Raw genomic sequence first — 14,861 nt, forward strand, 5'->3', positions numbered from 1 at the left:
TATACTCAACTTCAAATCTGAGAATCACATGAGAGATTCATGAGACAAGATGTTGCTTGGACAAAGTACATATTTAAAAATGTCCTTTTTAAAAACCATACTCTATGAGTTCCTTAATAAATATACTCTTCCAAGCCACTGTGATCCTCTACGCTGTCACCCCTTACCAATAGCTAGTCACTGGGCCGTCATAGGCTGTACAACATAGCATCAATCCCTAACTCCTCTGTGCTCTGTTTCTTCGGTGAAACAGGAATAAAAATAGCATCTAGCATTTGTTGTGATGATTCATTAAATTAAAACATACATCACAGAATAGTGACTGGCAGGTAATATGCCATGGTATATCTTAGCTGTCTTTATTATTGACCATGACAGGATGTATTTATGGGTCTAGGTATTACAGGTATGGTGTAAGATGAGGCAAAGGAGCAATGTCTACAACAAAAATGAGCTTTTCCCTCCATTTTGTGGATAGGGAGTGATCTACTTAATGCTAAATAGGAACACTTCCTGACTGTTTGCACATTGAGGGCATAGGGTCTACCATTCGGATATAGCAAAGGAAGGACCCCTTCAGAGTGGACAGATTTGCAATGGTTTCAGGAACTGAGGTTACTTAGCCAAGTACAGAAAACTGGAGGAAAGACATGACCACCATCCTCAAATATTGAAGGGCTGGCATAGAGAAGAATAGTTATATTTATTTTGTTTGGATCCAGAGGACAGAACGATGACCAGCCAGATAGGAATTATAGACAGATTTGGATTCAACGTGGAAAGAACGCTTGGAGTTGCGGGAAGTTCATAAAATAATTTACCAGCAAAAGTACTGTGTGATCTCAAGTGCAGAACTTAAACTCTCTGTGCCTAGTTTCCTTTTAAAAAAAATTCTATTTCTTTATTTGTGTGTGTGAGAGAGAGAGAGAGCACAAGTGGAAGGAGAGAGGGATAGACAGAGTTCCAACGGAACAGGAAGCCGAACGCAGAGCTGGATCCCAGGACCCCGGGATCATGACCTGAGCCAAAGGCAGTTGCTTAACTGACTGAGCCACCCAAGCACCCCATGCCTCAGTTTCTTATTCAGCAAAATTGGAACAATAATATCAATTTTTTTCATTTTAATTTTTCACTTAAATTCAATTTAGTTAACATATAGTGTATTATCAGCTTCAAGGGTAGAACTTAGTGATTCACCAGTTGCATATAACACGCAGTGCTCATTACATGAAGTGCCCCCCCCCCCCAGAATAATATTTATTTTTGAGGGATGTTGTAAAGACTGGTTAGTTAACATGTGTACAGTCTTTTAAATGGTGCTGGAATGCATTTAGCATTCGGTAGACACTAGCTTTTGAATAACTGCCCTGTAAGGTGGAGAGGGGAAAGTGTTATTATTTTTTATAAGATGGACAAGGAAAGTAGATCAATTATTAAGCAACCTGGTCTACTCTTAGACAACTGATCCGTATGACAGCTAGAATGACCCAAACTATCACCTGGCACTCCTTAGGTGTGCCCACAGCAATAGGACTCTCCACAGTCCCAATTCTTGGAGCTATAAACTGTATTGTATATATTTTTGGAGATCTCCACAATGCCCAGGCAGGCTGTGAGTCTTGAATAAAAACTTATTGTCTAGACATAAATAGTCATACCTTGTCATAGAATGAGTATGGACTTATGTTCTAGAATTCCAAGTATCTCCATATCCTTCACTAATCACGATCAGGGCCAGCCACAGTCTAACTGGGTGCCGGACAAAATCATTTTACATTTTTTCCTAACACAACAGGCCCTGCAATTTAACTTGATTATATACAACATAGATTTAATTGGAACTTAGCTGCGAATTAAGAACAAAGAATCCGTAGAATTGACTGCTCTTTAAATATAGTTTAGCTCAGCAAACTAATAGCTCTTCTATGGAGATGCCATTCTGGGTAGACCTTAGATTGTGGTTCAAATAGCAAAACAAACAGTGTGTGGGGTCCTCGCAGTATTGATTGTGATTATGCTATATGAATAATAAGCAATATTTGAGGACATTAGTCATTATTGGCTTTGCGTACTTCCTAAGCAGTCAATCCTAGAGCCAGGATAAACAAGCCCCAGGATGCCCTCCTGTTTTTTGGTTTTTGTTTTTTTATTTCACATGTGCTCCTACATTGGAGTAGAGGGGAGTTAGTCCCTCTCTAGACATTTGGTACAGCTCATTTACATATCTTTGCTGTTTTTGTTATCCAGAAATCTAGGGTGTTGATGAGATCTAAAATTCAGTGTCGCTCTACACGCACAAGAAGGGTGAGAAGAAAATGATACATTTATCCAAATGTCAGGCTCCCACTAAGGAGAAAGGGCAAAGCCATAAAGATTGCAGGGGCTCTGGCCACACTGCACTTCTGATGGACACGGGGGTGTGGGATGTGGGGCTATGCTTTCCATAGAGGATCTCATACACTCTCATGGTCTAAACATCACATTTTGGTCCCAATTCTTAATAAGTGGCTAGAGGCCAGGGCTCCCTAGAATGTCTTTTCTGGATTGTCAATTGTCTACTGGACATGATTGCCTCAGTGTCCCACGGGGCCTTCAGGACTGACCCACCCATGATCCTACTTCCTTCAATCTGCTCCTCTGTTTTTTTCATTCCTGTGGCTGAGTGGATCTCGGTGTCATTCATTAAGCCAGAAACCTTGGAGCTGACCTCTCTTCTTCTCTTTCATTGATGCATCAGTTCTGGTCACCATCTGGGTACCGTTGATTCTGCTTTTCTTCACTTTTCCTATCCAACCCTTCTCTCCACATTCACTGTGACTTTATCAATTTAGCACTTGATTGTTTCTTTCATGGACCATTGGGCTCCATGTCTAGGTCTTACTCTGCTGAGAGTTTTACTCCTTTCAGATATCCTCCACCCTACAACCATGTTGCTCTTTCAAAATGAAAACCCAAATATATTTCTCCCCTCTTCACATCCTTCCCTGGCTCCTGATATCTAAATGTGAAGTATGGCACCTAAGACCTTGCATAAGCCAACCTGTCATAATTTCCTAGTCCTGTTTCTCACCAACTTACATCCGTGTCCTATAATGTGGCAGGTTGCTTCAAGCCTCTGCATGGAATGTCCTTTTCTGCCTTCTCCCTCTTGGGAATAACTACTTATCTTTTTAAGTAGTTAACTCAGATACCATCTCCTCCAGAAAGCCTTCCATGGCCACCTACTCTAAGTATAGTTGACCACTCTCATCTTTGACTTTTCCACTTGAGCCTTGCATACATTTCCATAATAGAATTTACATTTATATTGCATTAAATGGTTTATATGGCATCTTAGTCCATTTGGGCTGTCATAACAAAAATGCCATAGCCTAGATGATTTATAATGTTCAACAAGCATTTATTTCTCACAGCTATGGAGGTTGAGAAGTCCAAGATTAAGGCACTAGCAGGTTTGTTGTCTGTTCTTGAAAGGTTGTCTTTTCGCTATAACCTCACATAGTGGATGGGACAAGGAAACTCTCTGGGGTTTCCTTTACAAAGACACTAATCCCATTCTTTAGGGCTCTACCCTCAGGACCTAATCACTCCTCAAAGACCCCACCTCTTAACACCTTCACCTTGGGAGCTCAGTTTCAACACATGAATTTGGGAGGAAGAGGGGAACATACACATTCATTTCATTACACAGGCCCTTCTTCCTCCACTCCTCCATAGGCCTCCAGGTACAGACCCTCAGTCTTCCTCATTTTTAAAATTCCAGTGGATTACCCAACATGGCACAGGACTTGGGCATCCACCAGCAAGAAAGAGAAAAAACAGAAGGCAGAATGGAAGCACATATGCAGAGTAGGAAGACAGAAAGGAAGGATCTGTGCAGCAGCATTACTCGAAGTGACAGCGAGGTGGAAAGCAGGGAGACTTATTCAGGGTTAACCTGGAAGTGAGGTTAATGAATGAGGATGAGGTTGGGACGAGTTTCCTGGCAGGGGAGTGAACAGAAAGCATAGACTAAAAATAATAATATATCTTTTTAAAAGACCAGAACTGGGGGCATAGTGTCAGGCTTTGCTCTCAGCCCCCAAGCCCCTGAGTGGTGGTCTTTAAGCACAGAAGATCTCTGTCTGAAAATCATACCATAAATTTAGATTCCAATATTCCAATGCGGTCTTTCCACTAAAGGAGTATATGGATTTTTCAAACCACTGAAAAGTAAAACATCAGGACCCAAGTTTTACTGCTTAGTGAGTAACAGTGCCCCTCATTAAAATAAGTTTTTCACACATCTGGTCAATGTTTAGACACAATGGCTTTTGCATTCCATTTTCTTCTTTCCTTCTTGAGGTAACAGTTTGCATGCCGAATCGGGTAGTAGTTTGGTTTTGTTTATTCCTGGAGAATCAAGCAAATCACAGTGTCAGAGGAACACAGAGAGCAAGGCTTTCTGCTTCATTTATTAACTGAGGGCTTTCCTATCCCAGGCCATAGCCTGGAGGTACACTCACGGAGCTTAATCCTGAGAGACAGCCCTGCCACTGCCGCTTACTGTCCAGCTGGAAGACCACACCAACCCAGGCCCTGCTCCAGGGCCATGCATTCACCAACCCAAACAATGGCAAACTGCCTTCTTCTCTGCTAGGCTGGACTTCCAAGACCAAAGTCCCCAGGGGGGACCCCCTCTTTGCCCACTTGCCCAGAGTGCCTCCTCCTTATCTGAGGAAAAAGCAGACCTTCAGCTCTCCAGAAGTATGTCTTCAGAGAAAATCCACTTTCATACCTGGAATTAAATAAAGCCCCTCCGTGTTGTAGCTGAATACCAGATAATTCTGGAAAGAACCTTTAATGAACAATCTTGAGCCGGACCCAGATAATCTACCAGAAGCACAAACAAGTAAGGAGCTTGAGGTCCAGAACCCAGAATTGGCCACTGCTGCCTTCTGGGCCACCAGGGAAGGCTAAGCCCTCAGCAATGACTCCATCCATGGGCCAAAGCAACAGGAAGCCAGAGATGATAGCAATAGAAGCGGAAAACGAGGTTTTCTCCCCCTCGTCTGGATGCAGTGTCCCCTTCCTGGGAACTCCTGGGTGTGTAACTGGCCCTCACTTGAATCCTGTCACTAACTTGTGTTATAGTTTGCTTGCTGGGTAACCGAGCAACTTGATAAGAAGATGCGGATAAAAGTATCAACTTATTGCATTACTATAAGAAATAAATCCTTAGTGTTTTTGCAGAAGTGTCTAGCTAAGTCAGTATCTGGAAAGAAGCAGGATCTTAAAAATTCTGTTGTTCTTCCTTTCTTGACAAGTGTGTAGCACTGTGGCTAAGAGCATGGACCCTGCCGTCTGACAGCTGTGGTTAAAATCTGGCTCCGCTAAAAAAAAAAAAAAAAAAAAAAAATCTGGCTCCACTGAACTAGCTCAGTGGTTTTAGGCATATTTCTTATCTTTCTTTTCACCTCGGTTTTTCACTGTATAAGAACCATAGACCTAATTCCAATAGGATATTACAAGGATTTAAATAAATTACTATATGTGATGTGCTTGGAACAATATTGACCATATGTGTGGTAAGTGTTACAAAGCTGAGCTCTTATCATCATTCTCCTCCTCATGTAGGAACGATTCATTTATGCAGTCTCACAGGGCCAGAAGAGCATTACTACCTCCGTGGCAGGTGCTCAATATCTCTCTGTGAATTGAATGAATGAGCAGATGGACTAACCTTTCTTTCGACATTGTAGGTATTTCACAATGCATTTTGTAACATTTTCATTCAGATAAGAAATGTTTAATGAGGGTCTTCTACATGCTATGCACTGTGCTAGGTTGCAGGGATACCATACCTCACAAAGTCCTTTATGACTTGTAGTCTCAACTCGGAGGTCTTAGCTGTCCTCTAGTCCTGGCACACTGCTAAACAGTTGAGGGCATTGAGGCCCAGAGAAGACAAGGAATTTGGGGAAGGTGATAGCTTATAGACCCATTGCCTGGTTTTAGAATCCATGGGTCAACACCCCATTTTGTTAGATGAGATTGGTTTAGTTCAATGTCCTGGTTGGTATGAGAGGCAATCCAGCCTAGTGGAAAGAGTTTGGCTGTTGAGTTAGACAAAATCTAGCCCCACCATGTACCAGTTGGAGCACTAGGCAATATGCTTCAACCATCTTGGCTTTGGGCTCTTCCATACAACGGAGTTTTCACTTCTGTCTCATCTCTAGGAGACTTCATATTGCAGAGTTGCAGAATGAGAACTGGGAGACACACATGTCCCACATGGTGTCTTCATTTTTTTGCTTTTAATTGAATTTGTTGCAGACATTTAACAATTTATATAAACCCTGATGTCTAGCTCCTCTTGGCAAGTCAGAAGTCCTGGCAGCACCCGTTAGCAGGAGCAAACAGCTGCCCCCTTGGATGGAAGACAAGCCTCCCAATGTGGCACAGTCCCCTCCTTTCTCCGTTCTTTTCTTACAGCTGGTCTGCTTCGCTCCTTGACCCACCTACCTGACCTCAGTAAGCATGTCCATTTTCAGGGCCTCCTGCGGAGATGAGGTATATCAGGGGGGAACATTATTGTAAATGATCGAGAAGCTTTCCTTACTTTTAATTTAAAATGTTATTTGCTTCCTTTGTAGAGCCATGGGATTGTTTTCTCCAGACAGATGACTTTTTCCTGTTAGCTTCACAGGAGATTTAGGAGGCACGAGGATAGTAAGATGAAAATGGAGCAATATGGGTACAGCAACATAGATGCTGCAACTTCCCGAGTCACCTCTGCCCCAGCACAAGGCAGAAAGAAGAGGGAGAGGTGAGCCACTCCACCAACCCAGGGAGCAAGGGGCTGGTAGGGGCCTCATGAAGAATGGCAATTTGGCAGGACACTTGATTTCCTTCTTTCCTAGAGCCAACATGTTTTATTTATAACTAAGCTCCTAGAGCCCCTTCATGTTAAATCAGTAACTGAGAGATCTGCAGGGTTCAAAGTAGGAAGTGGCTTTCTAGACATCTGGACTAGAAAGCTGTCTGATGCAAAAGAGAGCCATGGCCTGGGGGGCTGGAAGTCTTGAGTCCTCATTCTGGCACTGATGGGCTGTGTTGCCTTTGAAAGTCACGTCGTCCCAGTTCAACCCACTTTTTCTTTTTTTAAAGATTATATTTATTTATTCATGAGAGACACACAGAGAGAGGCAGAGACACAGGCAGAGGGAGAAGCAAGCTCCTTGTGGGGAACCCAATGCAGGACTCAATCCCAGGACCCCAGGATCACATCCTGAGCCAAAGGCAGATGCTCAACCACTGAGCCACCCAGGTGCCTCTTAACCCACTTTAGAAGCTACTGTTAGGAGCATCCAGTGACACAACTGATGTGTGTGTGTGTGTGTGTCAGTTTTATACATAATGCACCCTGGATAGCATGAAAGAAAATTCAGATCTGTCATTTGTATTAAACATATAATCTTCAATGCTTCTATCTTTTAAACTACTCCATGCTGATGAGACCAGACTCTGGGTCCAGGGCCTTTGAGGTGGAGGGAGAATGCCTCGGAGCCTACCACTGCTGCATCTGCAGGCAAGCAAGCTATCTAAGGGCAAGGGAGGTAATTGGAGAGAATCTTATCACCCAGTATTTCCAGGTAGCACAACAGAGCATGGGGGCTAGTAAGTAATCAGTGAGCAGCTGGAAGCTGGATTTGCAGTGCAAGCATGACTCCACCCTTGAAAGAAGCTCAACCCACCAAAAGAGCCCATTGGCAAGACACCCAGCAAATGAGAGGAATAGCAATAGGTTCAAAATTTGACCAGGTAAAATGTGTGATATTAATAGCCAAGATAATTTAAAGGAAATTCACTAGTTGAGTCCGTAGAAGATTTTTGGAAGATGAAGGAACTTGGAACCACTCCTATGAGGAACATATAATCATTATGCACAATCGAAAGGGGAAGAAAAGGGAAAGATGACCTGAGGTTGGCTTTAAATATGACTGTCATATGAATAAGCATTCAACCAGCCACAAATGGAGATTTAAGATTCATGGTAGAAGTCACAGGTCTACTGATTTTTTTCTTCATTTGTTTATTTATTTATTTATTTTCACTTATCTATACTAGCAATTAAGAGTTCAAGCTCAGAGCTGCATGCTTGCATTAAATCCCCACTTTATCATTAACTGGCTACATGACCTTCAGCAATTGACTTAGTCTTTCTGAATCTAATGGTTTTATTCTGCAAAAACAGGGATAAAAAGAGTGGCTATTTTGAAAGTTAAATGAGTCAATGCAGGGAAAGTAATTAGTATAGAGTCTGGTATACACTAGTCACTCAATAACTGTTAGCTATTATTATAATTCAACTAGCACTTACTAAATGCTAGATTCTGCACTAGGTGTCATGATTACAATGGTAAACGGCACACAGTCAGTCCCCAAGGACTATCCAGCCTAGAAGTAGATTGATATTTGCAAGAATAGTCCTGAGAGAGAAGCCCACATCTCTATAGGGATCAAATCCCCATCAGCAGCTGTTCTTACACAACAGCTAATCAGCCACTTGGGAAGACAAAGCAGAAAGGAGTCACACTTCAGAACAGTCCTTGGATGGGGTGACCATTAAAGTCCCCTCCAACCCCAAGAGTCTCTGATTCTAAGTTTCTTCCTGGAGATAATGTTGAATATTTATATCCCAATCCAGAGCCAGATAAGAGGCTGGGGGAGGCAGGGGGATGGAAGGCAGCTGCAGCCCTTGATGAAAAACCAATGTCAAAGCCCAATGGGGGGTAGGGCTTATGCCTGACCACGCGGCAATCACTAGGTCTCGTCCATTGGTTTGGTCCCATGCCTCCAGGCAGTGACCTCCCTGTACAACAGGCGACAGTCATGACTCCTCTTACCCCAGTGAGTACATGAGGTTCTTCAAGGACCTTTTAATGGTCCTGACCTTGTCTGCAATATTTTATACCTGTCACTTACTGAGATCTGTTTACTCTGAAATCATGGGGAGGGTGACACTGTTCTTGGAACAACATATGATGAATGTGTTCCTGAACCCTCACCCAACAAAAACTCAGAAAAGAGAGGCTGAATTTAGGAATATGTGCTCAGTTACGGGTTTTAGCCTTGTTTACAGTTTTGTTCCTCATCTGTGACCCATTCTTGGGAGCTGTGACCAGCAACATGATAATAATTTCAGACCCACAAGAAAACTGTGCAAAGAAGCCAGTTTTAGTCCATCGACCTGAAATACCCTCCTCATGTTACCAGCATGTGTCCTTAAATTATGAGGGAAAGAATAACCCTCTTTGCTTAGATGTCCAAATATTTGGAAATACTTGAGTTGAAGTTTTATTTTTAACTTGTAATCTGTAATAAATTAACAAATTTAATTGAATTTTTTAATAAGTGTAATTAATTTAATTTTGTATTTAATATCCACCAAAGATGATACATTGCAACCCAGCATTGGTATTCATAAATACACAAGTCCCACTGACAAACCCCCTAATTTGTACAATCAAATAACATAACTTTCAATACTAATCTTCAGTACTCATCATGCTTTTTTTTTTTTGACTCCAGAACTAGATGAAAGGCATCTTAAAGGTGGGAACCATATTCTATCATCCCTTGAAACTCACTCCATCCTTATTATAATCACTAGCAATTATTGACCACTTTTTATATCCAGGCATTGAGCCCAAAATTTCACATAAATTTGCTTATTTAAATGGATCCTTATCCCAAGTAATGGAATAGTTATCAATATATCCATTTTATAAAGCGAGAAACTCAAGCTCATAGAAGCTAAGTACATTGGCCAATATAAGACTGCTAGTAAATTGTACAGCTGGGACCCAAACCCAAGTCCATGACATTCAAAAGCTCATTCAGCTATGCTGTTATGCCATCATTAGCTTAGGCTAGGCACAAAATAAGTCTTCTATAGGTAACTGAATAATGATTATCCAGGCAGTTTCATTTCAGGAGAATTGACTGTGATTTGCTCCACTGAATACCTGGTTATTAAGCATGTTAAAAGGCAAGGTGAATTCTTCTGATATTATTTCTTTGTTTTTGTTGTCATTGTGGGTAAAGAATCCTCATTCAGGAAAGATTATGAGTTGACCAAAGTAAGAAATGTATTTACTTAAATAAAAATGTTCCACATAGTTTTGGTTTAGAAAGGTTGAGATTCAAATGCAGTATGTTGGAATATGTTTTGGGGTGGGGTGAGGTAGTGATGGTAGGGAGATGTATTTACAGATTATCCACCTTACGTTAGTATAGATTCTATTATCTGTTCTCCTCCCTCTTCCCTTCCCCACCAACAAAACAAACCAAAATGGGACCACAGATTGTCTCATTCTGCCTTGAACTTTAGGGACAAATTATAAGCATACTTTGAATATATTTTAGTTGGGACTTATGAAAGAGGGCCAAGTTCATGACACTGATTACCTAAGAACATTGCCTTATCTATCCCTTATACCAACTAAGCAGAAAAGAAACTTCTGGGTTTTTTTAAACTTTATATTTTGGATTCATTTAATTGACTAGATTTCAAGTCTTGCAAGCACTACTTTTGAAGACTCTTTTAAAGAGATCTCACTATTAAAAATGATTTGGGGTGGGAAGAGCCAGAAAAATTCTAAAGCACTGTTTTTGGCTTTTAGGTTTTCAGATTTTATGGTGCTATTGTCCAGACCACTCTCAAGGATCATGGGATCCCCTACGTGCCATATCCTTTGCAGGTAGTAGCCACATCTAGCACAATGTTGTAAATCCCTAGAATGAGAGGAAATCCATGGGCTCTCCATTAGAAAAGACATACAAATAATTAATAATTAATAATGATGATAATGATAATAATGAGAGGAAACAGGATAAATAAATTTTAGAAAAAAGTCAAATTTTTTAAAAGCCAAAAACAAAGGCAATGAGAAAGGGAGCAGAAAGAAGGTAACAAAAACCATTGGCATCACATGTCCTCTGAAATAGGGACAAAATGTGGGGAAAATAGGGTGTCTGGGGAACTGAGCTTGAATTGGGGGACTTCATATGGACTTTTCATGTTCTGGGCTTGGGACAGGTGCTTGAGACTGAACTTTTGGGTGCTAATGTCAGGGGAAGCTCCAGAATTTTTCTTACCAACTAGAAAATGTTGCGAAGAAAGTCTACACATAATAATATAGTAGAACCTAGAGAGTTTACATGTAATATTTGTTTTGACCATTGAATTATAAGGATCCATGATAGGCAGAAGATCTTTTGCTCAGGAAAGGATCATAATTGAGGGTTTAAAGCTGGTAGACAAGAAAAACTCATTCACTCACTCATTTATTCATTTTTTGAAAAACACTTATTGACCACCTACTAAGTCCCAGGTCCTACATCAGGTACTGAGTTTATATCTATGAACAAGACATAGTCTAGATACTCAAGATGGCTCACCTTCTAGAGAGAGAGAGAACCATCAACAGATGAGCATTCCTTATGCAGACTGATGAGATGTGAGATAGGAGAAGTATAAAGTTCTGAGAACACACTGGGGAGGAGCACCAACTCAGCCATGAGAGTACCTTGGTAGGTGAAGTGGAGTGTTTGATGCCAGGAACACACTTTGATTAACTTTCGTTGTTCTCAATAGTTAACATACATATAATGAAGTAATTAAAAAGGTCTGTGTGTGTGTGTGTGTGTGTGTGCGTGTGTGTATGCATGTAAAAAATTATCCAGAACTAGGGCGCCTGGGTAGTACAGCCAGCTAGGCGTCTTACTCTTGGTCTTGGCTGAAGTCATGATCTCGGGGTCGTGAGATCAAGTCCTGCATCAGGTTCTTCACTGAGCATGGAGTCTGCTTAAGACTCCATCTCCCTCTGCCCCTCTCCCTCTCTCAAATAAATAAATAAAATCTTTAAAATATACATATTTAAAAAATGATCCAGAACAGAAAGATAAGTATTGATATGGTGGTATTTAAATACTTGAGAATTCTAGTAGTTCTCTTATTATATCTTTATAAATGTCATGCATTTAATTAGCAACTATGGAGTAGGAATTGACACAGCAGGTCTGGTTGTTGAGTCATTACATGTTCAGGGAAGCCTGGAACCATGACTGACCCTTGGGCAACTCCTTGTGTTCCCTGTGTTACTGAATGACGATGTTGTGTATGTCCAGGTAAAGGAGGCATACTGTACCAGCTAGTCAAGACTTTGAATGATTATTTAGCAAGAGTCACAATGTATCTGGATTCATTATTGGGGGAGTTTTGTTAGCATGGATAGCTGCACAGAAGTATGTGCCTATATGATTAGCCCTCCTTGAAAGCTTCATATCCTGATATTGTAATGGCCTTCCCTGGGCAGAGGCATTCTACACGTTACTGTAGTTTATTTCTAGAGAAAAAATATAGACTGCATGGCCCCAGATGGGGCAGGACTCAGAAGCCTATGTCTCACATCCCTGGGCTCCCCCAAAGTGTATCCTTATCCTCTTGCCTTTGCTCTGAATTTTTGCTATAATAAACCTTAGCTGTAAGAATAAGTGAGTCTGGGCAGCCCGGGTGGCTCAGCGGTTTTGCACCTGCCTTCGGCCTGGGGCGTGGTCCTGGAGACCTGAGATGGAGTCCCACGTCAGGTCCTCCCTGCATGGAGCCTGCTTCTCCCTCTGCCTGTGTCTCTGCCTCTCTCTCTCCGTGTCTCTCATGAGTAAATAAATAAAATCTTTAAATAAAAAAAATAAGTGAGTCCTTATAGCAAGTCACCAAACTTAAGTTGGTCATGGTCTGCTGAAATAGCCTAAAAGATATACTGAGCAGCATTATGATTCAGAGAAGCCATATGATAGTTAAGGTAGGGTGAGGAAAGATGAGGGTATTAGGTGTTGCTTTTTACTTTATTATTTTCAACTAGGAGAAATATAAAGTTCTTTTATTGTTTTAAATCAAATTCAATCTTCTTGAAATCTTCACTCATCCAGGTAAATGCAAATTCTAATATTTATCATGACAGGCTGCTTTGTATCTTAGGGTCATAGAAGAGTCTTGGGGTCTAAACCAGTCCAGAGTTCTGAGAAAAGCCTTTGACCTTTAGTCAACACTAATTATTGATGGCCTGCTCATTGTCTATGAATGTAGACAGCTCCACTGTCCTCTGCCAAACCAGGGAACAGAAATGTCTGCTCAAACACTGTCCAACATGTGTAAGCAACCAAGAAACCACTCCCCTTGAGATTCTGACTTCTCCTTAGAGTCTCTCATGGTGAGGTTTGCATCACTGCTTATAGGACTTGCAGAATCTTGCCTTCTCTCAAGAAAACTCCTTCTCCAACCCCATTGGGATGTATGATTTTATTCATCCCAACCCTTGGATCTCCCCCACCCTGGAAAACTTACCTCTGACTTGCACAGATGAAGCTTCCAATAACAAAAACCACCTTAGAGAGAGATTGTTTTCTAGGGGTCTGGTAACATCTGCTTTGGGCCCTGTCACAGAAGCCACTAATAAATATTTCAGTCAAGGTAATAGAAAGTTTTAGCTTCCTTCTTGGGATGTAAAGGAGGAATAACTTACATCAGAAAAGACAATATAGAAATGAATCTTACTGCAAATTAGCTTGTACACTGGGGATACTCAGTCTCTACTTAATAGAGGAAATTAGTCTAGTGGACAAATTACTCCAGCACAAAGTTAAGGGCTAATGCAAGTGTCATAACAAAGGTGTATACACACTAAAAGCAGTATAGGGAACAGGAGGGTTTGGGGGACATTGTGGAGGTGCTACTGTAATGGAACTCAATGGGTAGGTTGGACTTGGACCAAGAGAGGCCACTTACTGTCACTGTCCAAACCCACCCAAGAATCCACAGTTCAAGTCACGGGACCAAAAACAGTTACCATCAACTAAAATCAAATGTTTATTTCCTCAAAACCAGGACCTAGAAGGATGTCTTCATGAAGCGGCCACATAGAAAGAGTGCTACTCAGTTGGGCTTTATCATCAATGAAGACATAATAAAAAGACTTGTATTTATCGTAGAGGAGCTTTCTATCCAATGTAAGGACTTCCCTTGGTACCAATATTATTAGCTATGTGTGGAGTCATGTTACTAAGCACTCCTCCTTAGAGGTCTGTAAGATTGGCACTGATGAGCCCTGTGGTAGAGTGGACAAGGTATCAACTGTCAGGTTAAAGAAATCCGAGCCCTGCTAGGTGCTTCGGGCAAAGTACTCCCCTGAGCCTCAGGTTCTCACGTAGAATGGAGATCATCATATTTATTTTTCAGCGTTGTTATGAAGTTTCAAAATAATATCTGACACATAGTCAACACTAAATAAATGGTACATAATATAATTTTCTCTTCTAGATGACACAAGTAATTTTTTGTCTGGAACCAGGTCACTGGGCTAAGTAATCACCAGGCATCTATCTCCTCTAGGCCCAAGACTTTAGCCACTGCTAATGCTAGTCCTCTTTCTCTTTGAAATAAGCTGAACTCTTAGCCATCCTGGCACATTGATCAAGTTTATTATCAGCAATTCTTCATTTATTCCCTACTAGCCTCCACTCTTTTTCATTACCCCCACTACCACTGGTATCTTGTCTGAATTTCCCTATACACTGCCTCTAACTTTCTTTCTCTCTACCTCACCATTTGAGTCCCATGTTCCCCAGGTAAGTACTCACTTAAGTAGAAGGCATAGGGCTAATTTGATCAATTCATCTATGCCAATGTTTTAATAAGCGCTAATGGGTGACCTGCCCAGATGGGTGAACATCATGTAGTGAAAAACTGGTAATTGAACACCCCAGGTAGAAAAAAAAATCAATGCCAAAAGATACCTTCATGCTAGGAGATCTCTCTA

General features: G+C 41.2%; 2 long non-coding RNA genes across 2 annotated transcripts; one reads left to right on the forward strand and one right to left on the reverse strand.

Moving 5' to 3' along the window:
* Positions 1 to 4,166: 4,166 nt before the first annotated feature.
* Positions 4,167 to 5,819, reverse strand: LOC112643105 (uncharacterized). The gene is made up of 3 exons (XR_003125628.3): positions 5,723 to 5,819; positions 4,731 to 4,777; positions 4,167 to 4,392 (listed from the first exon to the last, which is right to left on the reverse strand). It is a non-coding gene; the product is annotated as an uncharacterized LOC112643105 (long non-coding RNA).
* A 71-nt stretch (positions 5,820 to 5,890) lies between these two features.
* LOC112643104 (uncharacterized) lies at positions 5,891 to 14,052 on the forward strand. Its single transcript, XR_003125627.3, has 3 exons — positions 5,891 to 6,552; positions 6,636 to 6,808; positions 13,931 to 14,052. It is a non-coding gene; the product is annotated as an uncharacterized LOC112643104 (long non-coding RNA).
* Positions 14,053 to 14,861: the final 809 nt, after the last annotated feature.

This window comes from Canis lupus, chromosome 38 (assembly GCF_003254725.2).
Source record: "Canis lupus dingo isolate Sandy chromosome 38, ASM325472v2, whole genome shotgun sequence".
NCBI lineage: Eukaryota > Metazoa > Chordata > Mammalia > Carnivora > Canidae > Canis > Canis lupus.